The sequence below is a fragment of the Cupressus sempervirens genome, chromosome 4, assembly GCF_028749045.1.
Source record: "Cupressus sempervirens isolate cs-2001-9-10 chromosome 4, ASM2874904v1, whole genome shotgun sequence".
Classification (NCBI taxonomy): domain Eukaryota; kingdom Viridiplantae; phylum Streptophyta; class Pinopsida; order Cupressales; family Cupressaceae; genus Cupressus; species Cupressus sempervirens.
Genome location: NC_143121.1, coordinates 762,628,886 through 762,643,550, shown reverse-complemented (window position 1 = coordinate 762,643,550; position 14,665 = coordinate 762,628,886).

The following is a 14,665-nucleotide window of genomic DNA, read 5'->3' as shown; positions in this document are numbered from 1 at the left end:
TATCAGTAAAATATAGGTTTCCTTTGCCTATAATGGATGGCATAGTGGGTATTTTGAGTGGAGTAAAGTATTTTACCAAGATTAATTTGAAAAGTGGTTATCATCATATTAGAATTAGAGAAGGAGAGGAAAGGAAAACTATTTTTAAGACTAATGAAGTTTTTCGTGAGTGGTTGGTTATGCATTTTGGCCCAACTAATACACTTAGCACTTTCATGAGGATTTGAAGAGATTCTTGGGTAAATTTGTGATTGTATATCTGGATGACATTTTGATATTCAGTAATACTATAGAAGAATATCTTGAGCATATTAAAAAGATTGAAAGAGGAGAAATTATTGATTAACTTTAAGAAATATTGATTTATGAAGGAATAAATTATGTATCTTGATTTAGTCATTTCAACTGATGGATTGAAGATGGATCCTATAAAGGTGAAACTTATTCTTGATTGGCCTACCCCTAAGAATGTTGGAGAGGTAAGATCATTTCATTGATAAGTTTTTATAGGAAGTTCATCATAATTTTCAGTTCCATTTGACTAAAACTATGAGAGGGGATAGAAAGGATTTCAAGTGGACACGTGGAGCATAAAAAATAGTTTTGAAATGTTGAAACAAAAGATTATAGAATTTCCTACACTTTCTTTACCTAATTTCAATAAAGTATTTCAAATTGAATGTGATTCTAGTGGAAGTACTAATGGAGTTGTTTTGAGTCAAGAAGGAAGACTTGTAGCTTTCTTTAGTGAGAAATTGAATGATGCTAAGAGAAAATAGTTAGTTTATGATTAAGAATTCTATGCTATTGTTCAAGATTTGAAGAATATTGGAGACATTATTTGATGCCTAAAGATTTTGTGTTGTATACTGCATAAAGCTTTATAGTATTTGGGAAGTCAAAATAAGTTGAATCAGAGACATATTAAATGGGTTCAGTTTTCGCAAAACTTTTCCTTTTTATTGAAACATAAGAGTCGATAGTCAAATAAGGATGTTGATTCTTTGAGTAGAAGAAGGAATTTGCTGACAGAAATGAGAATTGAGGTACTTGGTTTTAATGTTTTTCAAAGTATTTGGATGAAATTGATCCTAATTTTGCATAACCGTGGAAAGATTGTAAAGAACAAGTGGTGAGAGATAAGTAGATTTATTATTTCATTCAGGAAGATATGTTGTTTAAGGGAATTTTGTTGTGTATACCTAGGGGATAAATGAGAGAGAACACCACAAAGAAGAAGCATAGTGATGGACTAGCTAGACATTTTGGGATCGATAAGATAGTAAAGTTGATTTTAGATGGATAAATTTGGTTGCAAATTTAGAAGGATGTGCAAAAGATGGTGAGAAGTTGCAGACCTTTTAAAACAACAAAAGAAACTACTCAAAATTTGGGATTGTATTCACCACCACCTATACCTGATAAACCTTGGGAAGATATCAATATGGATTTTGTTCTTAGTTTTCCTAGAACTAAGAGAGGTAATGATTATATATTTGTATTAGTTGACATATTTTCAAAGATGACTCATTTCATACCTTTTAAGAAGACATCTGATGTTGTACATGAGGTTGAATTGTTCTTTAAGGAAGTGGTAAGATTGTATGGATTTCCTAAAACTATTATTTCAAATAGAGATACAAGTTTACTGGTTGTTTCTAGAGGAAACTTTGGAAGAACCTGAATATGGAGTTGAAGTTTAGTTCTACATTTCATCCACAAATAGATGGACAAACTAAAGTTTTGAATAGAAGTTTGGGTAACTTGTTGAGATGTTTCATTGGAGACAAGCCTACTAATTGGGGTTTGATTTTGCCACAAGCAGAGTTGACATGCAATAATTTTGTGAACAAGAGCACTAAGAAGACACATTTTGAGATTATTATTGGAATGAATCCTAGGAAACTACTAAATTGAGAGATCTAAACCTTGAGACAAAGAGAAGTGCTAAAGATAAGGAATTTTCAGATTTCATGAAGTCTTTAGATGAGGAGGCTAAAATGAACTTAGAAGATAGTAATTTGGAATACAAGCAAAGAGCTTATAAAAGGAGACATAAGTCTTTTGCAGTTGGGCATGAGTTTATGATTCACTTGAAGAAGAAAAAATTTCCAGTTGGTACCTATAGTAAGACAAAGATAACGAAGTTTGGTCCTTACAAGATTCTAAGAAAGTCTAATAGTAGAAATACAATCAAAGTTGAATTACCAAAAGGCATGGATATTTCACCTATATTCAACATTGTAGATATCTTTCAGTATTTTGAATCAAATGATGAGCTGAAAACTAACTTGGATTATCCTAAGAAGAATATATATAGAATTGAGAAGATCTTGAAAAGTTGAAAAAGTAAAAGCACCAGAGGAAAAGACTACATGGAATACCTAGTTCAATGGAAAGATAAACTAGTTGAAGATAGTACATGGATTATACAAGTTGAGTTGGAAATTTATCATTTAGGTCAGAATCCCAATCATGACTGAGGTGGAATTTAGTTCTTTATTAACCCGAAGGGTCTGATGTAGGAGCATCTTGGGTCTTTGAGCAATCTTGCATTAACCAAAAGTATTTCTTGTTTTCTAGAACAAGTTTGTTGTCCGTAAAGTAGTCATTGCTACTTTTTTTTTCATGTTATACACAATTTTCATCATGTTGAGGGGTTGTTCTAGATCCTTTTCCTAAATACATAAATTCTAATGTTCTATATTTCTCAAGTTCTACGTTATTCTTTGCGATCCTATTTTCCTATTGTTTTCATCCAGCAAAGCATGTTGTTTCGATTGGCACAATTTATATTAATTATGTGGCATCTTGCATAGTTAGGAGCCAACTCCTAACACACATGTGGACCTATGTTCAAATGTGCATGATTTCATATTATCCTTTATGTGGATCTTGGTTTACTCTTCCAAGTATGGACCTATAAATTAAATGCATGACAAGATGACTTGTAGCTTAGTGAGATATAAAAGGATATTAGATAGATCAAGGAAAGTAGTATGAATAGTAGAAGATAGAAAATGTGAGCTAAGGCTTTGAGATCATAAAATTATTTTTTTGTATAAGGTTGCAACCCAAAAGACCTCACAACTAGGCATGTTGTAATTTCTTTACATGTGAAGTAAAATAGTAACACCTAAAAATTTGTTGCATATAGCCTTGTGTTCTCTATTGTTTCATCAATTTATGTGTATCTTCTATGTGCATCTCTGAGCAGGGAGTTTTGAATGTTTTCAAGTTGAGTTTACTCTACATGTTGTTCTTGAAATCATGTACCTCCCTACATCAAAAGGGTACAAAACTTAATGAGCCAGCACATGCCTGGATCCTTGGATTTGATCTAGTTATATAAAAAATTAAAGAGTTCACCAATCCTAAGGAGAAAAATGAAAATGAAATTCCTATAGACTCCTTACATATGTTAGCAGACACCACTATGAGTATTGAGGAACAAAAAACTGAAGAAGAAATTGAGAAATAGGCTCAACCAACTCAAGGGGGATAAGAAGATGAAAGTAATGGAGATGAGAAAACTAAAAAATGAACATACTCAAACTAGAGGAGACTCCATGGAGATTAATGCAGATATTTGTGCCATATGTGATATAGCACCATCCCATGGACCTCTGAAAGAGGGAACAATTAGGCATGGCCAACTTATTCTAGCACAAGAATTGAACACCTGAGGACTTACATTTGTTAGTCCAATATCAGGTTTTTCTATTGATCCCATATTTTAACATACATTAGTTCTAAAGCTACCCAAATTCAAAGTGTAGGAGCTATCGAGTGAAGAGACCAAGGATAATGAGTAAAAGATGTGTCATCGAGCATGGAACTTGTACCATTTTTGCCACAGTTAAATTCTAATGAACCAATTAGGTAGGATAATGAATCATAAACAAAATTGAGGACCACATTGCAAAATTTAGAAATCCAAGTTCCATCACCATAAAATATTTCACCAAGCACTAGCAAAAGAAAGAAGCTTAAGCAGAAGAAGAATGAGTTCCATGCAATCTGTTCAAACCCAGTTGTTGGAATTCTTTAGAATAACTGAAAGGGGGGTGAATCAGCTATCCAAGGTCCATATGTACAAATAAAACTTTTCATAGCTTAGTGAACACATATCTATAAAGCATATTTAGGCATGCATCCATTAGATCATACAATCACTTAAACTTTGTAGGTTACTATCAAATCAACTTTGCAGAAATGTAAACATGAAACATAACAGATTCAATAACACATTTGACATAGTGATTTTACATGGAAACCCAATTTGAGAAAACCACCAGTAACATGCTACTCATTCTCACTCTTCTAAAGTGATTCCTTGTGAAAGGCCAACCCTGTTAAAGATTAAAATGCACACTATTAAATGTGACTTGGTTAGAGGATTCCAATCACCCTGTTAGGAGTGAGTCTTTTTAGAGGACTTTAGATCATTTACTTGGAATGTCACCCAGTTAAAGGATTTACAAATGACTGTTCGGTCAACCTTAATCCAAAGGATTAACCCTAGACTGGCACAATGATCAGAAAGCAATAGTAAGGCTTGATTAGATAATAACTTACAACACACTTTCAAATTACATATCTTTGTTTTAGTCTTCCATTTTGCTTGGCTTTCACACACTTTAGCTCTGATAGCTTGTTCCTCCTTCAAGAATCCATACTCTTAAGCCTTCTTTCTTTTCTTGCCAATAGAAGACTCTTTTGTTTGGTCTCTGAATGAAGCAATACCCTAAACTCTTTGTCTTCCTTAGGTTCTCACACATGACCACCTTTTCTTTTGACCAGCCATCTCTATAAATATAAAATTAAGATCTTTTGTCATTCATCTTCTATCATCCATTTTAGGGTTAGGTAGGACTAGGTAGGATTCAATGAATCTACCCATCTTTTCATTTTAGTCCCTTCTATTAACTTTAAAACAATGCATGCATAAACATATTGAAATAACATGTAAAGTAAATGCATCCATATAAACACTTGACACCAAATATGATTACCCAAAAACCTTCCAATGATAAGGTAAAACTAGGGTGGGGATGACACCCACAATTCTTCACTACTGTAGCAATAAAGTTCACCTATTAAGGTTACATGATTTGACCATTCTCATGATCTGCCCTATGAAAGGCCTGCCCTGTTAAAGGCTTACAAAGGATTGTTAGATCCTACCCTATTAAAAGTGTGTCTTCCTAAAGGACTTTAGAACACTCACTTGGAATGTCACCCTATTAAAGGATTTCACAATGACTATTAAGTCAACCTTAATACAAAGGATTTCATCCTATTGATGCAGTTGTTAGAAAGTAGTAGAATGTTTGATCTGATACACTTACAATCTAGTATTGTTGATTTCATATCTCAATTCAGTCCTTCTTAATCCTTTCTAATCTGATATGGAATTGTTGTATCCTTGATCCTCTATTCTGATAACTAATTTTTCAATTATATCCTTCTTCTAAGTCACCTTGAATGTATACTGATCAATTCACCCCTTTCAATTCCTTCAAATCTTCACTAGCATCACCTTCTCATTAATGCTCTCTTTCTCATACTAAATTATGGGGCTTCATCTCCCTTTAAAAAGACTTTGGTGGCTTAGGGTTAGGTATGAATCTACAATTGAGATTCATTCATTTTTCCCATTCAATTACTTCCATTTTTATGATTGGTTGCATGTTGATCACATAGGGAATCCAAATAGATTTGATCTTATCTTCAAAGCTTTGAGATCTATCCATATGTCGGCTCAAAAATAGTTTACATAGTTGTTTGTGCCATCACAAACAACTAGGTCAATTCTGTGTTACTCAACACTTGTTAATACTGATGCTCGGCACATACTATAATTCTATCTGGCTCAACAATTGAACTTGCTCAGCATCTATTATTCACTTGGCACTTGAACTACTTGGCACTTACTATTTACTCGGCACTTGATTTACTTGGCACATGAGTGACTCAGCACTCATTGTAACTCGGCATCTATACACATTATACTTGGTCTATGTTACTAGCTTGGCATGAACTTAGTAAATTTCTTAAGTGTGTTGACACTCAATTGTCAAAACCAATCTAAGACCAACAATCTCCCCCTTTGACATGATTGGGAAAAACACTTAACTATTCATGATGAATCTAATCTCCTCAAGTATAATATACATCCAATTTAGCATCTATACAAAACTTCAAAATTGTTCAAAATTTTGTAAAGAACTATATACCTTAAAATTTTATTATAACTCCCCCTGAGTTAATGTGTCTTTTCTATATCCAAAATCTCTCTGAGTAGATTTGCCTCTGTTGTTTCTTTTTGGCTTCAATCATTCTATTACTCTTTATCTAATATGTTCTGATATGCTCTATTTTTGCTTTCCTACTGTTTACTCCCCCTTTCTTTTCTTTGTTTATTTTGTAACTCCCCCTTGCATATATCTTCTCCTCTAATGTTTTTCCCACTTTTTGACATTGATGTCAAAGGGTGTATACACTAAGTGTGAATTTATCCAAGAAATTCTTATTTACTTCCATTACAATCTTGAGAGCAACATCTCAGTTGTCTATTGCAACATCTAGTGATTTGATTTGGATGGTTGTCTCTGTTACAAGGTGAACTAAGCCATCAAGTGTTGAAAGATTACAATCTTTCTTGAGTATTGTTTCAGCATATGCTAGTTATTTTTGTATTATCTCCATGTGTGGGTTCAGGGAAGCTTGAATCTGGACTAGCTTGGCTCTTGTATTAGCCTTTTTTGTTGTTAATACAACTAATTCCTTTTGTGTTTGGAGTGTGGAATGAAAGTGTTTCTCACTTTGAGTTGGGTTTTGTGGTAGTTGCATACCAGATATTTTCAAGTTTCTTTCCAAACTCAGAATCCTCTAGCTCATTTCTTGTGTGAAGAGTGTGGGGTCACACAATTTGGTGTGCAGTGAGAATATATTCTCAAGTACCTTCTTTACTTTTTCTATCTTTGTAGCCAACACCACTTGTGACAGTGCTCTTCCACTAGATATTTTCTCATTTACTTTACCTTGAAACTTCTTTTCAGACCATTCCATGAGTTTTGCATTGGTTTCCTGGTCTTCATTTGTCACCTATTCAACAATTTCTGACAATTGTTCCAATATTGGATTGGTTTCATCAGGTGTTTGCAAGTTGAATGCATCTAAAAAGATGTATTTAATCTCATGTAATGCTTGTCTTTGCTTATACCCCTTTCTGAGTATTTCTTGGTTTTTCTTCCTTTCTAATGCCTCTTGCATCTCATTGATCTATTCAAGGTTCATGGTTGCATAGTCATATTTTGGTATGACTATTTCCTCATCTAATGTTGGGTATCCATAATGACCCTTGCAACCTTTGATGAGCTCGAGCCTTGTGCTAAAATTTGAAGTGGCATTGCATCAATGCTCGGCTTCTGAAGAAATTTTTGTAGGAGTGTCAGTTGTTGGTAAGTTGACCAGTGTCTGAATGGCTTCCTACTCCTTTTCCTTTGGAATGTCCTTCTCTTCTTATGCTCTTCCTTGATCAATCACAACTCTTTGTGGTGCATCTTGTGTTTGTGCAGTAGGTATAGATACCTTTGTCTGTCCTGTTTGTTCTTTTGTGGAATCCTTTGCAGTCTTAGTCTATTGTTTAGTCATAACAACTTTGACTGTAGAATCAACCTTTGTTGATGTATCTATTATTGTTTGCTCTTGAGGTTGACCACTAGTAGCTATAGGGATGGAAAAAGGTGGTTCTTGTGTTTTCACCTTATCCCTAGTTATTTCAGCTACTACTTTCTGCAACTGACCATACTAACCAACACTGGATTGTCACACAATTTTGCCTATAATGTGGATTGGAAAAGGATCTTCTTTAGATCATCTACATTTAGTGGATTGATGTTCTAAAATGAGCTATCAGGAACATCTTTTACTTTTATTGTCTATGTAGGTGTGTTTGTGTCATGTGGAGGGCCTAATGATGGCAATTATGTATCTTGCACACTTTGATTTGTTTGTTGTTCCTCAATTGTTTCCATTTCATCTTCTTTCTATGGTGCCTCCTCCACTGTGTTGCCTTCCTTTTCTTTCTCAACTTCTCCTTCCTTGTCATTCTCTTCATCTTCTCCATTGTTCCTTCCCTCAAAGGGATCCTCCTCTCCTTCCTTGATAATAGTCAAGCCATATATCAACTTCCACATTTCAGTTGATTTCTTTACAACATCTTCAATCTTGTTTTAAAGTATGTTGAAGGCCCTGTACTTGGGTGCAAACTTGCTACCATGTTTTTTGTTTACCTTTGTTATTTTCCCTTTTGACAGTTATGACATCACTTGTGCCAATGTGGACACTCTTATTTCCTTTTCCATATTTAGGCAATAATGCCATTTATTCTCAACAATGGAATATAAATCCTTGGGCATTGTAGTGTCAAATTCAAGAGGGGTATTCTTGAATTTTGCCACCATGGCATACACTGATTCTTCAACCTTATTTTGATCTTCTCTATTTAATTTATTAAATTCAATATTTTTCAAACCAATTAAGTGTGCATTATCCCTAATATTATCACAAATGTTTTCAATATTAAACTTGGGAGCATGACTTACCACTCTAAATTGGCTTGTGTCATATGACTTGGTCCTTTCTTCATCAGATTCAGGTTGTGCAACATATTTTCTCCTTAATTTCTTTTGCACTGGACCTTGTTGTTCAATAGCCTTCTCCTTTATTTGTTCCTTATCCTTTTGAGTGGTGGCCCTTGTGGTTGCTCTTGTGGCTAGAGCAGTAGGCTTTGCAAGACTTGGTTTAGAAATTTTCTTACCCTTTGGTTGAGCTACAGGTTGTGTCTTAGCCTTTCTCTTCTTTGACTCCTATTTTGTGGTGCTTCCTAGCTCAGCTTGTTTCTCCTCAACACCTTCTTCTTCATCTTCACCCATGCCTTGTGTTAGGGCAAGACGTTCTTGGCGTAGTTCTTGTTCTTCCTCTTCTTCTTCATCATCATCACCATTGCCTTTAGCTCTCTCACCAAATTTAGCTTTAAGCTTCTTTACCATTTTATCCTTTTTCTTCAGAGTTGAGGCAGTTTTCAACTCCATTTCAACTTTAGATTTGACAACATCATAATTAACAAATTTTTTGTTGACTTGTCAACTTCTTCTACAAGTAGTGCAGTAATGGCAACTGATGCCTCATCTATGTTGATTTTATACCCCAAAGGCCTTAGCCATCTCACTCTAGGTACTACAGCCTAGATAAAGGTGTGGTCAATGTCTCCCAAGAAACATATGTCATTTTAATATTTCTCCACCAAGGAAATAGGAATTCTCAGCCTCTGTTTTATTGACTACTTGAAATCCTCAAAATAACTAGTTATCACAGACTCAAAATTGTCTCCCATTTGTTCAATGCATTCATTTATTTGTACTGCCACAGACCTATTGGTCTTCCATCCTACCTTACCAAAAGAGGGAAACTCATTTTGTACATAGAAAAATATATATATCAAAATTGAACCAAATTTTCATTGAGCACTTTTGGATCTCGTTATTGCTCCTCATTTTTCCATGATTTGTTGCAATTGTAGCTTTGCAAGATCATAAGTATGATCTTTCTTCATAATCTTGTATCCTACATCAACTATTGACTGATAGAATTTGTGAGATATGACCCTTACTGCAAATTCAAGAAGTGGATCCTTGATGGTATCAATGGTCATTCCTCTCTTGTTCCACTTTGCCCCTGTATTTTTCTCAATTGCTTCTTTTGAGTCTCTCCTTAAGGTCTTGGGCCATTCTAGGGCTAGATATCCTGTAACTCTATGCACAATCCTCTTTGACAACTTGATAGGTCCTCCTTCTAGCCATAGGCATCCATCATGGATTCTTCTTAGGACAATTCTTATCCATTTAGTCTTGAAGACAATGGGGAAATCTAGAGTAGGGGTTAAGCCCTTCCTCTCTACAATTTTGAATTCTTCTTTCAATACTCCATTTTCACATAGTTTATCATATGCCTAATGAATTTCCATATCTCCTATTCCTCCAACCTTACAATTATAACATGTTCTTACATCCTGAACCATTATGACCTTAGGTGGAATGATTGATAATGCACCTATCAGGTCGTTCTTATATGCAAACTCAGGAATAGCCCTAAAGTCTGGTTGCTTTACCTCATTACTAATCAACTGAACTTCAAATGGTTCCTTGTCCTTAGGATTCCTAGAGCTAGAGGTCATTTTGCAAACAAGGGTTCCAACAAATACGAAACTACATAACTGCATAACTTGGCGCATGAAGAATACCTTTAAATCAATGAAATGATGCTTGCTGTTTGTTGGAATTCATGCAAATGCTTCAATATTTTCTTGTCAATCACTTCTTCACTCTACTTTCTCTTGATCTATGTTTGTAATGATGAAAAATGAGTGAAAATCTACCTTATACCCTTTCAAAATATAGAATTTAATGCATGGTGCATTTACAGCTGTAAACTTGGCTTCTATGCAATTTATGCTTTACTTGACATTCGTTGATTTTCCCATCACTCAAAAGCTATTAGATTTACCCTTACTTGGATCCAATAGGAATTTCCTTCACTCGGTAGCTACTACTGACTCAACTTCGACTATCTTTGGCTGACAACTCAGTATATACTAGAATTTTACTCGACAATTGAAGAGAACTTTTCACACTCGGCAATAAGATGAAAACTTAAAGTTTTGACCTTGGTTTTTCCTTTTTGACTTACATATTTATTCATGCTAATTTATCCTTTTCAACACTAACTTATCTTGGAACTGATGTATGATGAAACACTTAAATATCGGTCCCACATACTTCTTTTTGCTTAGTTTGATGAAGTGTGATCACTTGACCTTTCAGGTGAAGTGATCCCTTCATTTGATGTGTTGCATCCATCTTTCTTCTTCCATGTCTTGTTCATCTCTCCTCTAATGTTCTCAACATCTACCTTTCCTTTTACCTTGTTGAACTTTGAGTTAGGTACCTTTGTCCTTGTTGGACAATGCTTGCTGATATAACCAGTCTTCAAACAACTAAATCATGTAGTTTGAATCAACCATTTGTTGTAGCTACCTCTAAAGTGTGTTCTTATGTAATTCTCAAGGATGTGTCTATACTATTGAAAATAATGATAGCTATGTCTTGTATTGTAATCCCAATTATAGGAATTTTCATGGTTGGTTTCTTTGTTTGATGACCATGTGAACTTGGATCTACATTCAAAGGCTTTGTGTCCAAACTTTTGACAATTGTAGCAACGTCCTTCAAATTTTGATGCATGCATGGTCCTTGTTCTACATTCATGTGGCTGATGATCTTGTTTGTTACACTTGTGACAATGAATCAAGTTCTTTGGCTTAGCATTAACTAGCATTTTTTCTCCTGCAAACATTAGTTGTATGTTCTTGCTTTCCATAATGACAACAAGTAGGTTTGAAGTTCTTACCTTTATTGTTTCTTCCCTTAGCATCTTTGGATGATTCTCCTTCTTTAGTGCTTGTGTTACCCAATCCTTATGTGTTTTTACTAGATCTAGGGGATTTCAATAGTTGCTCAAAGTACTTGATGGCTTCATTTGGCTTATTGAAATTTTTAGCAAACTCCTTTTCTCTTTTTAGGTCATTCTGCAATTGTTCATTCTGCAACTTTAATGTAGTTATCTCAATGTCCTTGACATTCAACTCATGATGGGCATTCATCATTTGGCTTAGGGTGTCCAACTGCATGTTTGAGATCCTAAATAGCTATGTTGATTTTTCTTCCAATCTGTTTGACAAAATTCTCTTGTCTTCTTCAATCATGGCCTTGTCTTCTATAACATTCTTCTTTTGTTCTGTCACCTCACATAGCAATATTGCTTGTGATTCTTGTTCCAACTTGAGATTTCTAATCTCTTCTACTTGTGCTCTGTTCTCATCCATGAGATCTATAATTGCTGTATCAAATTCATAGGAGTTACCATTTGCAAATAACTTTATGATGTCAATATCTTTGTATTGAGTGTCATTTTCTACTATAGAAATCTCTTTCCTTCTCTTCAGCAAACTTCTCAAGGCATTTCTAGCTTCATCCAGTTGTTGTAGTAAGAGATGTATCTCAATCTCCTAATTCTCAATGGTCTTTCCCAACTTGTAAACTTCCATCTCAAGATCATTTTGTTGGAATATTCAAATATGGAAAGAATACTGATGAGAGGGGGGGGTGACTCAGAAGTATTATACTTTATCCAATAAAACTTTTATCTGAAAGTAAATTGCATGCATGTAAATACATCATGAAAATATGAAACTAAAACATGCATCAACAACACATAACACTGGAATTTGGTAACCAAGAAACCCTCCAGAAATAAGAAGGTAAAACTGGGGTGGGGATGATACCCACAAAAATTCACTGCAGTAATATGGCTCAACCACTTTTGATGGTTTGCCCTGTTAAAGGCCTGCTCTGTTAAAGGCTTTACACTGTGTCAATAGTGACCTAGTTAAAGGATTTACAAACACTTAACATGAAGTGTCACCCTGTTAAAGGATTTAATCACCTTTTGATAAGGATCTACAAATAGTTGTTAAGCCAACCTATCTACATAGGATTTCCTTTCTAATACAATGGTAAGAGAGTATTAGGTATTATAAACCTGATAGTTTGCAATCCTTGATTGTTGAATGCAGGCACTTGTTCTGCTTTCTCTGATCTTGATCCTTTGTGATCTGATAACCCTTGTTCTGAAAGTAGATTTCCTTATACACCCTTTTATATCCGCTAGCATCTTTTACAATGAAATTTCATCTTTCTTATAAAGACATTTGAGGATTTAGGGTTAGATATGGATCTACGATCCACATTGAATCTCAATTTCCCACTCAATACTTCCCCTTTTGCTGATTGGTTGCATGCCTTTCCAATTTTCCAATTGGCTGAATGCAGATTGCATAGGAAATATAAAAGATTCGTTCTTATCTCTAGATCATTCGAGATCTGCCTTATGTCAGTTACAAAAATGATTTACATCATAGTTTGTGCAATTACAAACTCTTATGCTGATATCCTGAGTTACTCGGCTCCTGAAGCATTACTGATGCTCGACACATGTTGTTTCCTGGATAGCTTGGCATCTAAACAAAACTGTATCACTCGACACCTTATATTACTCGGCACTTGAATAACTCGGCACTTGATATCACTCGGCACTTGATGTCGCTTGGCACTTGAATAACTCGGTACTTGATATCACTCGGCACCTACTTTTTGCTCGGCATGTATAGTGTAAAATGGTTAAGTCTATTGACACTCAGTTGTCAAAATTATTCTTTAAACCAACACATTTTTCCATGCTGTAAGGATTTTGCTGATGAGAACTTAGCTTTGATACCAACTGCTAGGAATACAAATGGGAAATGTATACTTCTGAGAGGGGGGTGAATCAGAAGTACTAATCTTTAACCAATAAAAATTTTAACTTTAAAACAATGCATACATAAACATATTGAAATAACATGTAAAGTAAATGCATCCATATAAACACTTGATACCAGATATGATTATCCAGAAACCCTCCAATGAGAAGGTAAAACTGGGGTGGGGATGACACCCACAATTCTTCGCTACTACAACAATAAAATTCACCTGTTAAGGTTACATGATTTGACCATTCTCATGATCTGCCCTGTGAAAGGCCTACCCTGTTAAAGAATTACTAAGGATGGTTAGATCCTAGCCTATTAAAGGATTTTAACACCCTGTTAAAAGTGTGCCTCGCTAAAGGACTTTAGAACACTCACTTAGAATGTCACCCTATTAAAGGATTTCACAATGACTATTAAGTCAACCTTAATACAAAGGATTGCATCCTCTTGATACAGTTGTTAGAAAGTACAATTAGAATGTTTGATCTGATACACTTACAATCTGGTATTGTTGATTTTAGATCTCAATTCAGTCCTTCTTAATCCTTTCTAATCTAATATGGAATTATTGTATCCTCGATCCTCTATTCTGATAACTGATTTTACAATTTTGTCCTTCTAAGTCACCTTGAATGTATACTGATCAATTCACCCCTTTTCACTTCCTTCAAATCTTCGCTAGCATCACCTTCTCACATGCATTCTTTAATGCTCTCTTTCTCATACTAAATTATGGGGCTTCATCTCCCTTTAAAAAGACTTTGGTGGCTTAGGGTTAGGTATGAATCTACGATTGAGATTCATTCATTTTTCCCACTCAATGACTTCCATTTTTCTGATTAGTTTCATGTTGATCACATAGGGAATCCAAATAGATTGAATCTTATCTTCAAAGCTTTGAGATCTATCCATATGTCAGCTCAAAAATAGTTTACATAGTTGTTTGTGCCATCACAAACAACTAGGTCAATTTTGTGTTACTCGGCACTTGTTAATACTGATGCTCATCACATACTATAATTCTATTTGGCTTGGCACTTGAACTTTCTTGGCATCTACTGTTCACTCGGCACTTGAACTACTCAAAACTTACTATTTACTCAGCACTTGATTTACTCAGCACATGAGTGGCTCAACACTCATTGTAACTCGACATCTATACACATTATACTTGGCATATTTTACTAGCTTGGCATGAGCTTAGTAAATTTCTTAAGTGTGTTGACACTC